We start from the raw sequence: 16,814 nt of genomic DNA on the forward strand, positions 1-16,814 counted from the left end.
CTTGTAGAAAGGCCTCCAGTTCAACTGGTGATGATACTACAGATTCTATATTTCTTAGTACCGGAAGAACTTTCTTATTTCTCGGAAAGGGAAAGAGTGCTTTTTTATTGACCGGCTTAGACTGGAACTCACATCGGTCGTTGTTAAATTTGTCTTTCGCATTAGCGATGGTTCTCTTAAAAATAGCGGCCGCATACTTATAATCACTCCAGTTCCTATGACACTGGTTGAAAATTAATTTTTTTCGTGCAGCTTTTCTTAGTCTATAAGCCCGCGAACATTCTGCATTCCACCAAGGGTTGGTAGATGGTTTAGAGCTTTAAATGGTGAATTTTGAATTATTCAACGACTATTTTAAAATGTCGCTTATTCTGATGGCATCTAGTTCCGCATAATTTGTTTGATAAGATAAAGCGCCTCGTAATGATTTCTCGAATGTATTGAAGTTTACATGCGTAACCGAAGATCTATTCTTGGAGGTTGTTGGACATACCACCTCGAACAATATTGGCATATGGTCACTACTTGTTCCCGAGTTAATCGCAGACCACGATAAGATGGACATGTTAGCGTTAAAAAAGTTAGATCGAGCACCGAGGAGGACTGATTACACATAAAAGTAGAAGTTTTTGTGTTTATGCATATAAAGTTATTCTTGTTCACCCAATCCTATAAACGGCTGCCATTCAAATCAGTTTTAAAGCCCCATGAAATATGATGAGAATTGAAGTCACCTACAAATACAATATCTTTTTGGCGATAGTGAACTGCAGTATCTAGAAAGGAGAATTTAGGACACCCCAGGAAAATAAGCATTAATAAATAACAATGGGAAGGACCCAGGAACAGCAATGCTTAATGCTACAATCTCGCTTTCTGAAGTCATTGACTGATAAATAATTTTAGCTCTATGGGCGATTTTAGATTAGATAAATATTGCCAAGCCTTCACTCCGAGTTGCGCGGTCTAGACGAAATGTGCGGTAATTTTTAATCTTAAAATACTTATCTTCTGCAAGCCAAGTTTCTTGTAAAGCAACAATATCAGGGGAATAATTATCGCAAAGTTGAAGTAAGTATGTAGCAGCTGAAAAAATGGAGCGGCGATTTCACTGTAGTACTTTTAAAATTTATATTTTGAAGAGATACCAGCAGCACTCACTACTTTCTCTAGGATTATATCCTTTAAAAATCTTTTTTAGATGAATTTGCCTTCTGATATCTCTTATTTCTTGATTTAGGAATAAGTGAGGAGCGTTGTGCCTCTGGAAAAGCACGACTTTTCATATTTCTGGAGTCATAGTCCATTTGTTCTGGTTGTGAGACATGAGAGTCAGAGTACGAGCTCCAATCTAAGTCCTGTAAAAGAGGCATAATTATTCTACGGCCAGAGTTCGGCGTGTCTGACTTTCACTTCGAAGGGCCTGGTTCCGATGTAATATCAGTAACCTTAACTGGTGAAGGTAGAGAAGGGGGCACGGTAGGTTGGTAACCTCCCTGCAAGATTTGAGTCAACTGAGTGCTCACTATTTGTGCCAATGACTCCGGTAGGCTCATGAATGAAGTTTGCATAAGCTTCGTAATGGCCCTTTCCACCATTGATGTTATTAAGTCAGGCAACGATGACTCAAGCATCTGGTTTGCCCGGTTCGCAACGGTGGCATAGCCACGTGAGCACTCAGAGAGAATAGATCGGGTCTCACGCCGGGAGCATCGTTGTTGGTCGATGAGAGGAAATGGCGCAATATATATTCATGATGATGGCATTGATGACTTCAATACAACTCAGTTTTACCTGTTTTCACTTATTCAAACTCTCGCGTACGTCATCAACCATACCTAACTCTTTTTTTTCCACCTCCATTAATGTAATGTACTATTGAGTACTTGCAATCACATTCTTCTCGCTTATATTTTTTTTCTTCTACTCATCTTGACATTAATAGAACGCAGTTTTTTTACCTTTAGTTATGTATTGTGAGGTGTATGTGATGCCTACTATTATGATCGGTATATTTAAATGCAATTATTGCGATATTGTGTCAGCGTCAAAGCTGCTCTGCTTTATTTTCTGCGCCACTTTAAATAGCACTATTGTAATGGAAAGTACATAAGTTTATGCAAATGACTTTTCTCATTTTGAGTCCGCTAATTTCAAGTGCAAAATATAAAAATTACAATTTCGGAAGGACAGGACTAAAGGCATTCGCGCCTGACGAGGTGCTCCCGCCAGAAACAACAGTCTACACATAAGCAATGGCAACAACACCAAACAAAAGTGAAGCAAATGAAGAACTTACAGAATAATGTAGTATTTCACGTACAAGCTTGAATACATTAGAAAGACAGAATAACATTTTACAAGCAAGGATATATTTAAACGTATCATTGTTGTCACCGAAAACACCGAACGCGAATAGCAGGCAATGTGCACTGAATGAAAATCAATCAAAATTATAAAAGAAGTATTTTATTTTGTCTGTGGTTGGTAAGCAGTAGTTTTGATAACAACAGTATGGTACTTTTTTAGAATTGCTTCGCAGTATTCTAAGTCACGGAATCAAGGAAGTGATTCCATGATTTCCGTGAAGTGATTTCTCTGTCGAGAAGGTACTGGGACCATGGCGCTGCACATCCCAGTTCCGAAATGCACTGAAAGTACTCTTGAGTTTCCTCAATAAAACCTCTGTTTCATCATTTGTGATGCGAGTCAGTTATGCGTTGGCCTAGTCAGTGACTTTTTTCTCCTCCTCTATAACTTTCCTTCTCTCTCTCTTCTGCCTCAGTGCAAGGTAGCCTACCAGCGCTCAGCCCTGGTTAACATCTTCGCCTTTGCCCTTGTTTTCTCTCTCTCGCTCTCTCTCTCTGTTGGACGATATTCCACAAGAAGAAATAACACCGATCGCTGAAAAGGTCGCCTGGTGAGCCGTGACGCACTATCGATGAGTGGAGCTGGAACAATGCAGCACAGCATGATGTATCCGCCGAAAGGGTAACAGTTGCGGCGCATGGTCAACAGCGACGATGCACAAGTGATTATTACCCAGGGTTTGATGAATAGTTGTATGAAAATAGATGCCAATGAGCCAAAACTGTTGGTGAGGGCAAGGTTGTAGACATGCTGTGAACGTGTACGTGGAAGTATTTCGACATCAGCAATCGCGGAAGGAGTGAAAGAACTCCTGCATCTCGTGGCACAAGTCGGGCCAGAAGGACCGTTGTTGAATTCGGTGATAAGCTTTGGATACCTCAAAATGCACGCACTGTGGGTCAGAATAGAATAAAACGCACATTTTAGAACACAGACTGCGGGGTATCATCATCAACTACTCACGGCCGTCGGCATTGTAATTGAGTCGATGCACTAAGTCGTCATGAAAGGCGAAATTGCCAACTTGATGAGGCAATGCGTCAGAGGATGGTTTTGCCAACTAATCAGTGAAGAAGTTGCACAACGGGGTGACAACCAACGCTTGTTTTGTGTCGATGTTCTTGTGTACACCAGCATAACGAGCATCGGATATGTGTGTGCGTCTAAGCTGAGCGTGCGTAAACGATAACAATTTTTACGTCGCCATAATTTTACAAGTGGGTATGTGCAAATAATTGAAAACTTCGAATAACCAATCAATTTCGTACTTGAATTAAATATTGCATTTTTGAAACAGCGAGTGTTGTTCGAGTAATTTTGAATAATCTGCGCCACCGGCAAAACCACAAATGAGCAACACATAAGAACAGTAAAAAAAAATTCTTGTAGCTTTCATCTATGAATTAAGAAGGTGCACGCAGGGTAAGCTTTGACGAGATTACCGAAGCTTGACTCATTTAAAGTTAATTATGGGATCGGGCCAACTAGCGTTTCGTTACTCAACTGGTCAGTGCAAAACGTAGACAGAGCCGACACGGAAAGGATGATAATAAGCACTAATAACGAGTCCGCATCTGCACGTGCTGCGTTGCGCTGAGCAGTCTATTAACTTTACTCTCCAACAGGTCAAAGAATTCTTTTCCTAAACACAATTGTCCTACAGCGTATCTGTACTAAAACCAGGAGCATTATCACAATATTCATGATGATCATTCATGAACTATTATTTAGCTTTTAGGGGTCAGTGTTACTTTAACGCTGGTGCCATAGCTCCATCTTCCCTGAACATATAACTGGTGTGTTTACCCTGCAGAGAAATTATACCTTCATGACGCGAGTCACTGCTGTATACAAGCTTACATCAATTTATTTAAATATGGCAGCCGTCCGTGGTTGGATGTAATGGTAGTGCTACTTTGTTGAAGGTTGAGTATATTTGTTGTAAAAAATGTATTATTCTGGTTCTCACATTCTAATCTGCTTATCTCTTATTGACCTAACATCTTCATGCTAAAATCCATATGATTTTTGTGTAATAGGCATACCTTGAATAGTGTTTCCGTACTGTTGAAAACAATTGGTGTGTTACTCAATGCGTATTCGCATCCAAGTCGGTATGATCCCTATTAGATAAATAGTCGATTGAGATATTAATGGGAATATTCACATAGCCGTAGTTACCAATAATGACTGATGTGTCTTAGAATGCCAGGTAAAAACAAAGAAATGATTAACTCCTGAAGTCTTTCAGCGATAACACAAAAAGTAAGTTGAAGAAACGTGTTGAAATGGGTTCGTCTATATGCTATTTTTCTGATGTCACTATAAATGACACAGAAATACAAGCACTTCTATAAAAATAAAAATGAAATAAAAAAATAAAAAAGAAACGTCGAACTAATGCGAGAACCTCACCATCACTTACTATAGGTTTGGCTAAGTAAGGATCGAAAGATACTGGCCCCTCAGTTTTTTGGGAAGGAGAAATCGAGGTACTTAAACCTAATCTCAAAACATTATTTGAAAAGGCACATGATATGTGCCCAACTAATGCTTAATACGCACGCGATAAATGTGACGCTTCCAGAACAAGTACTTGCAAATTATGTGTAGCTCATTTGTCCAGTGACAATGTGTGGACGCCTCTGCTTTAAGTATATCCTGCTTCATTTTTGTTATTTGGCGAAGCCATTCACCGTGCTATTTTCTTCGGTTGATGTCAATTGAGAAGAAGGGCGCGACTCGCCAAACCAAGAGACAATAAAATGCGCGAACCTTAAGATTCTCAAAAGTTCCGGCTAAATTCAGTGGCGTGCTTTTCTACCATTGGATCTCAACGCTGAAAAGAAGGCCACCACTCAATTTTCTCGCTGCGTGTTTCGTAAATGCGCGAATGTATTTCGGTGCATAAATGCTTTCGTAGCAATATCGAGACTCTCAACTGCCATTAGAAGACATCGATGACGTGAACAGAGGCCTCATTGCTTCGCTCTGCGCAAACGCTTCGTACAATAAGCGTGTGTTTCATGCTTTGTTATGTTTGTTCATTTTTGAACCATTAAGGCTATAGCTTTAATAACACGTGAATAACGCACCATCCCGTGGCAAGTGAAGGTTGAATGTGACCATCAAGGTTGTCGCTATGCATATGCGCTTTTCGCATTCTCCGAACGTTGATAGACACGCAGTTCAGCGGTAGCTGTCGTATCAACCTGATCATGACGACAATCATTGTATGGTTAACGATTCTGGCTTCGATTTATTGCGTGGCAGCCGTCCACGAGCAATTAGAAGACATTATTGGTAAGGCTACCATCATCATCATCAGCCTGACTGCGCCCACTGCCGCCCAAAGACATCTCCCGTGTTTTTCTCATCAACCCGGTCCTGTGCTTTCCGCTCTATACCTGACAACTTCGTAATCTCGTCTGCACACCTAATTTTCTCTTCTCTCTCTCACAAATTTGCTGTGTCATAGATTTTGATGACCAGCGGATATCCTGTCTATGCGTTATCTGCTCAGACCATGTCAATTTCTTCTTGATTTCAACTAAGCGAAAGATCTCCTTGATTTCAACTATGATAAGGGTGAAGGATATTACAGCTGAAATCAAGAAAGAGGAAATAGCCAGAGTCATTTACGATCGACACTTGAAAAAAAAAAAGAAGCAGATTGAGAGCTTCACCAAACATGTCACTTCTGGCGCAATCTGTGAAAATTGAAGATAGGACAAGGAAAAGAGACCGAGTAGAGCCAAACTGCGAACTTCGATTCACGTCAAGGTCTTCAAACTAAAGGAGCCTCCAAGCATTCGAAGTTGTGTGAAAATTGACGCCAACCATGTCAGCACATAACCTGGTTATTGAAAAAGGTAACTTAAATTCACAGTGCACCACTGATGTGCTGCTAACACTCACCTATCTTAATTTTGAAGTACTCTGATAAAAATGTCATACTTAGTAAACGCAGACATCATCTTGCCTAAGAACAAATTCTTTAGTTTCTAACCACCAGTCACTTCCACCATCTTCAAGTTAAAAAAATTAACAGCACTGACTTGAACTGTAGTTTTGAAACGTTGAAATACAAACTAGCATGTGCAATTTTCTTGTTTTGTTCCGCACAATATTTCTCTACCTTTTATAGTATGAAACATTACAGAACGATCAAAGAAACATTAGGAGTCTGTTGAAATAAGTTTGCCCATTACGTTCTTGAACTGTAAATATTTGGTCTTGTAGCAATAGACTTTGCAGGCTACGAAAGTGATAGACATACGTTTAAAGAACTTTGTAACAATCCAGAATGCAGTTTGTTTTTGCAGTAATCATACTGTGTGAAGTAATAGCCCCTGCGGTCCATGTGTTTAAGTGCGCTATGCATTGCTCTCCTAATGTGAAGGAACTTTTGCCAGCAACTACCAATTTACGACAAAATACGAAACAATGCGCACTGAGCGTGTTAACTGAAACGTCTATTTTAAGAACGAGTATTTAGCGTTTTCTTCACCGGTGCATGGTTACCATGCTTGCAGCTTCGCGTGCGACTACACTATTAATTCAATGGATTGCATCGTCAATATTTTCGTGGAAACAAAACAATCCAAGTGCGATTCCGTTTTGCAGTCACAGAAGGCCTAGCCAACTTCATCGCTGATGTGATGAGGCATGTCTTCAATGCAACTCGTGTGGACGTATTGGTGGCTTCACACTACGGTAAGGAGATGATAATCATGCTATTTCTTGCTTCCTGCGTCTCTCATAATGAAATGGTGGTTTTGGGACGTTAAACCTCACAAATTCATATTTCTTGCTTCCTACGTTGTCCTTGTGTGAGTAAGAAAAAATTGCCAGCCTTCTGCGCAACGCATACCACAGTCGCAGCGAAAGCTGAAAGAGCGGCTCTTCAGATCTTTTTTCAAACACTATTTCGATCACTGTTTCAAGCGCACTACCAGAGTACCGACAACGCCATGTATCATCATAACTTTTGTGTAGTATGGAGGCATTCCTTGGTTTCTTTGTTTGTTCGTTTTTTTCTTGTTTGTTGCCCGTGAACAGCGCACATACCCACTCTGGGGGATTGGCAGAGAAAACTTGTAGTAGCTTATATTTGCACATTACTCAATGATTATCAGCCTATTACAAAAATTAGCAAGAAAAGCAATGGGGTATTATCTTTTGAAAATCAATAAAATATTACTTGTAGTGAAAAAGATGAGTGCTACCCAGAAAGGGAGAGGGTATCCCTCAGTCTGTAGAAAAGACAATTTTTGGGTTGCTTGGTGCACAGGCTGGTTCCATCCCCCACTGTGGGAGAGCACCATCCATCTGAAGTCATCAGTATTAGGCTGGTTCCGCCATTACCACTTGACTTGTCGTCCCCGCTCTGCTATTATATGAAAGAGTGGCGCTCTTAAACGCCCCAATTTGATTGGGGGTGGTGCGGGGTAACGCATATTCCTGGAATTGCGAAACCGTACGTTGCTTTCAATTGCTACTATGTCCACGGATGACGATCAGCAGGCGGCCGCTTCGACTCCAACTACTGCAGCTCCTATTTGTCTCGGCTCCTTTCGGCAACGTGATCCACCGACGTTCAGTGGAACCGATGACAAGACCAGCACGTGGAAGACTGGCTCGACGAATACGACCGGGTGAGCAAGCACAACAAGTGGGACGATGTGCACTAGGCTACCGTCGTCTAACTTTATTTGACTGACGTCGCCAGTCTGTGGTACCGTAATCTAGGGACCTTCCCACCTGGTTGGCCTTCCGAACGGCGTTTGTGGACTTGTTTGGCCGTCCAGCGCTTCGCAAACTACGGCCGAACAGTTCTTGCGTACTAGGGCTCAGAAAAACGGTGAAAATTACACCATTTATATCGAAGATGCGGTCGACCTTTGCTGGCGTATCAACTCGGCCATGTCACAAGCCGAGAAGACCAAACACATCTTAAAAGGCGTGACTGACTACACATTTCAGATGTTGTCGCCAAGAACCCGCAAACGGTAGCGGAAGTGATCCAAATTTATCAGAGCTTTGACGAGCTCTGGAAGCAGTGTCACATTAGTCGTCGTGCCAGCGTGTCATGGGCAACGATTTCCACTTTAGCGTCGGCTGGCATTGCTGTAGACCACACTACTTTGCTTCTCGAGATTAAGCGATTTGTACGAGAAGTCGCACACCAGTTGTCCCTCGTGCTTTATACCTTCGAAGGTGCCCCGTCTACTTTAGCGCCATCAATACAGCGAGTCTTCCAGGAGCAAGTGTCCGGGGCGCTACCAGCAGCTCACGCCACACCTGTGGCTTCTCTACTGACCTATGCCGAAGCACTGAGCGGAACCCGACGTTCACCTGTCGCGAACGCCTACGTTTATTTGTCGCGAACACCTACGTCCACGTGCCCCTTTGTCGTATCAACTGAGCTTATGCACCAGGCTGCCCGTCCTTTCTCCCGAACATTACCACGCTTTCAGAACCCTTGGCACACTCAAGACAACCGCCCCATATGCTTCACCTAAGGATTTGACGGTCACGCAGCACGGTTTTGCCAACGGCGTGAGTTTTTTCTACGTGACGACGTCCGGCCCAACACTTATGATTTGCCACTGCGATCAGAGCCTGCTGTATCTGGCAATCCCACCACCATGGACACATTTTCACCTCGCCGGAACTCCAACAGACACCGGTCGCCTTCGCCTCGACACCATTCCTTTTCCCCTATGCTACGTCGACCTCACCCTGTTCCTGAGAAAAACTAGACGCCGTAGTTGCGGGGGCAAGTACTGCGGGTCTTTCGAACTCTACAAGACCCTGTTTTTTGCCGTCCAACGTCGTTGCTATCTCTGTTGAAGGTATACCTGCTTTTGCACTGGTCGATACTGGCACTGCAGTGTCTGTAATGACTGAGAAACTTTGCCGCCGACTAAAAAAAGTCGCATTGCTTCTTCGCTTTGGGCACTGCGAGCGAGCAACGAATTCGCCCGTTTGCTGCATGCACAGCACGTGTCGTTATTGCTGACGCTATTTATGCCATCGAGTATTTAATGCTCCCGCAGCTTTTCCATGATATTACATTAGGCCGGGAAATTCTCTGCACTCATCATGCCATAATCCACTGTGCACGCGCCGAAGTGGAGTTCTCTTCACTATGCGACTCTGCTTCACTCGGCTCACCCATTTCACCAGCAAAAGTTTTCGTTGCCGCTGACACTTCGATACCCTCGTTCTCATCCGCCCTGGTTCCGCTTTCCTGTGACGTCTCTAATGACTCAACTCTTCTTTTTACGCCTTCTGAAAGCGCTGTTGACCGCATGTGCTTCCTGATCCCTTTCGCCGTTCTAACAATTCACAATAGATCAAGTGCAATTTATGTATCAAATCCGTTTGCCTGGCTTTCCAAGTTACTGTGCGGAAATGCCTGGACTTTCCCGATGACGTTGATCCCTGGAGCGCACGTGTACTTCCTAACAACACGGCTACGCTACCTATTGACGCTGTTGACTGCTCCGCGTCACCCTATTTTTCATCATTCATCGACGAAATTTCGCGCAGCATCGACACCAACCTTGCGGCCCAGCAGCGCGCTGGCATCATCGCCCTTCTCGAGCGCTTCCGCACCAGCTTCGACCACCAGCAACTAACCTTGGGCCGTGCATCCACAGTATCTCACCGAATCGACACTGGCCTTCACGCTCCTTTACGTCAGCGTCCGTGTCGGGCCCTGAGCGTCGTATAATTGCGGAAAAGATGACGACATGTTGAAGCGCAGCATTATTGAACCCTCCAACAGCCCGTGGGCCTCCCCAGTTGTTCTAGTCAAGAAAAAAAGTATGGCTCAATAAGATTTTGCGTCGACTAGCACTGGTTGAATCAGATCACGTGCAAAGATGTTTAACCGCTACCTCGCATATACGATGCGCTTGACTGCTTACAAGGCGTGGAGTTCTTCTCGTGACTAGATCTGCGCTCAGGTTATTGGAAGGTTCCCATGACTGAGGCTGATTGCGCCAAGACGGCTTTCGTTATCCCCGATGGCTTATGTGAATTTCACGTCATGCCATTCGGGCTCTGCAATGCGCCTGCTACTTTCGAGCGCATGATCGACAACATCCTCCGTGGCCTGAAGTGGCAGACATGTTTGTGTTATTTAGACGATGTCGTGATATTATCAAGCGACTTTTCAATGGATCTTCAGCGCCCCGAGACAGTGCTCATTTGCCCCAACTCAGCTGGTCTACAGCTCAGCTTAAAGAAGTGCAGCTTCGGTGCTCGAAAACTCCTTACTTTGGGCCATGTTGTATCTCGAAATGGCATTCTTCCAGATCCAACGAAATTCCATGCCGTTGCCGAATTTTCTAAGCCGAAGACCATAAAAGAACTTAGCAGCTTTAAGAATAAGAATAAGAATAAGATTTATTTGATCTTGACAACTTCAAGAAAGGTACAGGAGCTAAAGGCGAACAACGCCTGACAGGGGCCCCGGCTTATGCTCATATTTTCGTCGTTTTATTCGCAACTTTACCTCCATCATATCGCACTTGAATGACTTTCTTTCTGCCAGAAGCGACCTTTCTATGCGTTGATGGCCCCGCCACGGTGGTCTACTGGCTAAGGTACTCAGCTGATGACCCACAGGTCGCGGGACCGAATCCCGGCTGTGGCGGCTGCATTTCCGATGGAGGCGGAAATGTTGTAGGCCCCTTGTGCTCAGATTTGGGTGCACATTAAAGAACCCCAGGTGGTCGAAATTTCCGCAGCCTTCCACTACGGCGTCTATCATAATTATATGGTGGTTTTGGGACGTTAGACCACACTTATAAATTAAATTATTCGTTTCAGTTGAGGCAGAACTCATGTAAGCCAAGTCAATAGTAATTTTCATTGTTCCAAAGCTGTGAGAGCTCTACACATTGATAGATAATCTTTATTGATGATTCCCTGTGCTATTATTTGTCATTTTCGGAGAAGTGTGGTACCCGATACACACTTGCGAGCAATTTGGGGATATTTTTTTGTGCTTTGGCTGACGACGAGAAGCATTATGGCTTGAGCTTTAGTAATGGCTGAAAGCATTTGTCGACCCAATCTTTACGCAATGTGCATTTTGTGAAACCTGGTTGTTCTTTCACTGTTATAAAACGCTTTGTTACTCATATTAGCCCGATTCCTTTCCCACCATCAAGCCTGCCCAACTCCAGTTTGCAACGAAGATTCAAGTACTGGCGCGACCCTGGTAGAACACTTAGCAGGCATGCAGGGGACGCAGGTTCGAACCCCAATGTGCCTTTCGTGCTTTTGTCTTTTTTTCTTATTGATGCTTATGGACGACGGTGGCGGCGGACAACTGCACCACACGGGACCCTTGTTCTCACCTCATAACATCTTTTTATGTAAAATGTTGGTGAAAGACTTGGGATCTCAAAAAAAGGCAATCACTTGTCGGCATTGATAAACCTGTGATTAAGTGTTGAATTTCCTGGTTAGTCGATGCATCAATCATTTCGGCAAACCTTCTTAAAGGTGTTTGCACATAACGAGATGTCGCACTGCTTTTATTGCGAGCTGCCTGCACTTCTTCTGCCATTTGAATGCCTGTGGTATCAGCCCACTTTATACAATGCATTGATATTTTTGTCTGGTAGAGTCATCACATAAAGGCGCATCAATTAACGTCAAAGTGACGTTACGTGCCATCACGAACACGTCAACAAGACGTAATCTTGGATCATTTGCCTTTCTATATCTTTCACGTTAGTGCCGACGTTCCTTTTTGTCAATTTATGAGGCATGTAGAGCTTTCGCCTTAAAGTTTTACTGCCGCGAAGAGCCACAGCCAATTATATCGGTAACTTAACTGATATATTTTTAGTAATTGCAGCTATATAAACTGCATGACTTCATTTTTTAGTGACATGCCATATTATTGTGCAGCAGCCCCCAAATTCAAGCCGCCGCTGGGACCCTATTTCCACTCTGTCCACTGTCACACCAGTCCCGTTAATTAGGGAGGCGATCGCCGGGCTAATTCCAAGGGCCGAAGTATTGGCCCCCCGAACCACACCACGAAAGCGTGGACAATTGAGAAGTGGTCCTTTTTGGCGCGCCAGCGGACGCCGGCTGTGGCCCAAAGAACAAGTCAGGGCCGAGAGTTGATAAACAAAACAAATATTATATTCCCAACAATGGCAGATCGAAAACAATACACAAGAATGCACACTCCACAATAGTTACATACAATACGTCACCAATCAAACAGCGTACTACGCAGTACAATCAGCCACACTCAAAACAACGGACACAGACAACGATACGCACTACAATGCAGTCGCATGCATTGAACAACCAAGACACTTAAGGACTAAAGAGATAGAAAACCTATTCAGTCCAAAGTCCTTGGAACAAAAGTCTGAATGATACTCTTCCGAGAATCACTCACTCGAAGTCCAGCGTTGTTGTCGTTCCGCTGCCCCCTGAAGTTTCTCTTCCAGGAAACCTCGCGTCTTCAATTGGCCACTCTTCAAGCTTCAACTTCTTCGCCGGAAACACGTCGGCTTCACACACGCAGCTGTTGCCACGCGTCTACGCTCGATAGCGGTAAACACACGCTCTTGCCTGTAGCTCGAGCCTTCACCCCGCAGCTGGAAATCCTCTTCATCTTCTGCTTCGTCCCTACGGACAAAACCTTCGCCGACTACATGGCGGAATCCCTACGCGCTCTGGCGCTAACTCCGTCTTCTCCTGATCTCTCGCCTCGGTTGCTCGGTTAAATACCTTCCGCGCGACTTTCCAGAAGGTTCTCGCCATGTTGTCGGCGCGATACGCAGCGAAGGCTGGGAGAGCGAGACGGTTGGAGCACCCTCCGCGGAGGATGACTCAACTCGGTATGACCACGCCCCTTTCCTTCTAGAAAAATCGAGTGCTTGCTGGGCCGCCGTTGTGGGATGAGGAGGTTCGTCGGCGAAGCCACGCTTCCGCGGGGAGAGCGCGCGCCCGGGGCGCCTTGGATGTTTGTTTTCTTTTGACCTCGCGGCGTTTCTCCCGCCCGTTATCGCAAGAATTTGGCGGCGCGCCCATTTTTAGCGCTCGTTCTGTGACACTGCCCCCCACTTTAAGAATATTATCTCATAATATTCAAAACCACACAAACGAACGCGAACAGTCACCACACACTCTGAAAGACTGTAACACAAACCGTCGCTCACGACACTTCACATTCACAACAGATCACTCAATACGATTGGACATTACATTCAATCTCACACACATGAAATATAACCGTAGGTACATGAGTACAACGCTTCATCACACATTCCAAACAATACAAACGTACAAGGTTCTGTCTTTACAACAATTATACAACACTATACATCACATCATCGCACAGAACACTTTGACTCGCTCGACATACACTTTTGACACAGGATAACAAGAACATTAACACAACATATGTCACTCCGCACTGCCAAACACATTCAGATTCGACCTCGACACCTATCCGGTGCATTCCGAGCGGCGCTTGCGCCCTTTCTTGCGGTGCTCGCTCGATCTCTTCTTGTGTTTCCACGTTCCTTTTCGGCGAGCCCTTTCCAACGACGATATCTGAGGTGGCGTCTCAGCCATCGTTGTCACTTCCGACACCGTTAACGGGACATGACGTTCGACGGGTCCTGTCTGTTTATTTACCAGCTTGTTCATGTCTCTACATTTGGCTCGGCTGGCCGACTCCGTCACCTTTACACTGCCGGTCGGTTGAGGTCGTGCCGACGTAAGTCCAGCTGCCCGGCCCGTGAACTCGTTCAACACGATAATCTTATCATTCATAGTCCCTTGCACCGCGGCTTCACCTTGGGCTCGAGTGGGATCCGTCACGGGTTGCTCCTCCACTGTATCTCGCGGTCGTTGGGTTGGCGAGGGCTCTATTTTAAGGTCTTCTCCCAAACATTCCGGATCATTCGGTCCTCGGGCCCCGTCGATGTTTCCGATGACAAGGTCGTAAAGGAGGGCCGTCATACATAAAGCCGTAACCTTCCCGCTTAAGTATGGGGTTTCAACCTCAATCTCTGCTTCGGGAAGCATCCGAACTGTACGGTCAATTAAGCAAACCGGTTTCGTTTTGCCGGTTAACTCACTTTCCCGTACCAAGTTTCTCCGCACGATAACAGTGGAGCTGCCGGTATCTCTTAACACCGTAATCTTTTTGCCCGCAACTTTTCCAGGCAGCGTTGGCATTCCTTTCGCAACACCGGTTGGCTGTTTTGACATTACAGCACCCACAATAGGAATTTTCTCCCCATTCTTCAACTCTACGAATCCATCGGTGACGGCATTATTATCAGATTTCGGTGCCGCTTGCACACAGGATACCTGGTGAGTTTGAGTCACTCCGTTTCGACACGCGTCTGCTTTGTGCCCAGTCTGACCACACTTAAAACATTTTACTGCCGTAGGGCTCGTAAAGATCGTTCGACAGTTTTTCGCGCGATGACCCACTCGGTTGCACAGAAAACATCGCGGAATGCTCTCTGGTGCACGCTTCTTTTCTACGGGAGCCAATTTCTTCGAATCGTCGGGACAATCCTTCTTGACCTTGGCCAAATTAGTGCCACCTTGTGCTTCAAAGAATTGATCAGCCAATTCAAGCATTCCTTCAACTGACTCGGCCTTCCTCTCTTTCAAGTACAGCGACAGGCTTGGGTGGCAACTAGTAAGAAATTGTTCTCTAATTAGGAGCTATCTAAGTTCATCGTACTCCTGCGCTGTCCCTGAAAGTTCAATGCATCTGTCGAAATAATGGCTAAGTCGGGCGGCGTACTGTGTAGCCGTGTCACCATCAGCTGGCTTTCCTGTCCGAAATCTGTCCCGGAATCCTTCTACAGTAAATCTAAATCGCTTCAGCAAAGCAGCTTTCACCTTTGTATAGTTGGCAGCATCGGTCGGCGTCAGCCTACCGTACACACTGAGCGCTTCACCACTCAAGCAGGTACTTAAAGCAGTTGCCCATTGATGTTCCGGCCAATTCTGGCTCCTTGCAATCGTCTCAAATCTGTGAAGGTACGCGTCAAGGTCGTCCTTCCTCTCATCAAACGCTACGAGCAGCTTGCTTAGGTTCAAGCGCAAGCCATGATCTTCCCGTTCGCTGCTTTCAACTCTAGCTTGGACGGGAGTTTCACTTCGCTGTTGCAGACGGAGCCGCTCGAGTTCCATCTCGTGCTGCCGCTGCCGTTCCCTTTCAGCCATCTCCGCTTCTCTTTCTTCTTTCAGCTGTCGCTCCCTTGCTTCTCTTTCTTCTCTCGCCCTTTCGGCTGCCAACTTCTCTCGTTCCAACTCAGCTGCTTTTTCTTCCTTGGCTCTCTTAGCTGCCAACCTTTCTCTCTCCAGCTCCAACTTCAATTGCTGCTCTCTTTCTTCTCTCGCCCTTTCAGCTGCCAGCTTTTATCTCTCCAACTCAGCTGCCTTTTCTTCCTTGGCCCTCTCAGCTGCCAACCTCTCTCTCTCCACCACCTCTTTCTCCTTCTGGCTTACCCATTTCCGTAGTTCGGCGCCAGAAAGACCCATCTTTTCACCAAGAGCAACTAACTTTTCGAGATCCATGGTGTCTCGCAAATAAAGTCTTGCCGCGTGTAAAAAGTATCTGCCTAAATCAGTCTATTGGAACACTCCCCTGCACTCGTTAACGAGAACACAGAGCAGCACACAAAATTGTTCCGATAGCACTATCAACAAATCGAGGCTCTTTCTCACTACTTTGGACACACTGAGCACCAAAAGGTCCTGTGTCGCGGACGCCAGATTAATTGTCACACCAGTCCCGTTAATTAGGGAGGCGATCGCCGGGCTAATTCCAAGGGCCGAAGTATTGGCCCCCCGAACTGCACCACGAAAGCGTGGACAATTTAGAAGTGGTCCTTTTTGGCGCGCCAGTGGACGCCGGCTGTGGCCCAAAGAACAAGTCAGGGCCGAGAGTTGATAAACAAAACAAATATTATATTCCCAACAATGGCAGATCGAAATGATACACAAGAATGCACACTCCACAATAGTTACATACAATACGTCACCAATCAAACAGCGTACTACACAGTACAATCAGCCACACTCAAAACAACGGACACAGACAACGATACGCGCTACAATGCAGTCGCATGCATTGAACAACCAAGACACTTAAGGACTAAAGAGATAGAAAACCTATTCAGTCCAAAGTTCTTGGAACAAAAGTCTGAATGATACTCTTCCGAGAATCACTCCCTCGAAGTCCAGCATTGTTGTCGTTCCGCTGCCCCCTGAAGTTTCTCTTTAAGGAAACCTCGCGTCTTCATGGCCACTCTTCAAACTTCAACTTCTTCGCCGGAAACACGTCAGCTTCACACACGCAGCTGTTGCCACGCGTCTTCGCTCGATAGCGGTAAACACACGCTCTTGCCTGTAGCTCGAGCCTT

This window comes from Rhipicephalus microplus, chromosome 8 (assembly GCF_043290135.1).
Source record: "Rhipicephalus microplus isolate Deutch F79 chromosome 8, USDA_Rmic, whole genome shotgun sequence".
NCBI classification, from domain to species: Eukaryota; Metazoa; Arthropoda; class Arachnida; order Ixodida; family Ixodidae; genus Rhipicephalus; species Rhipicephalus microplus.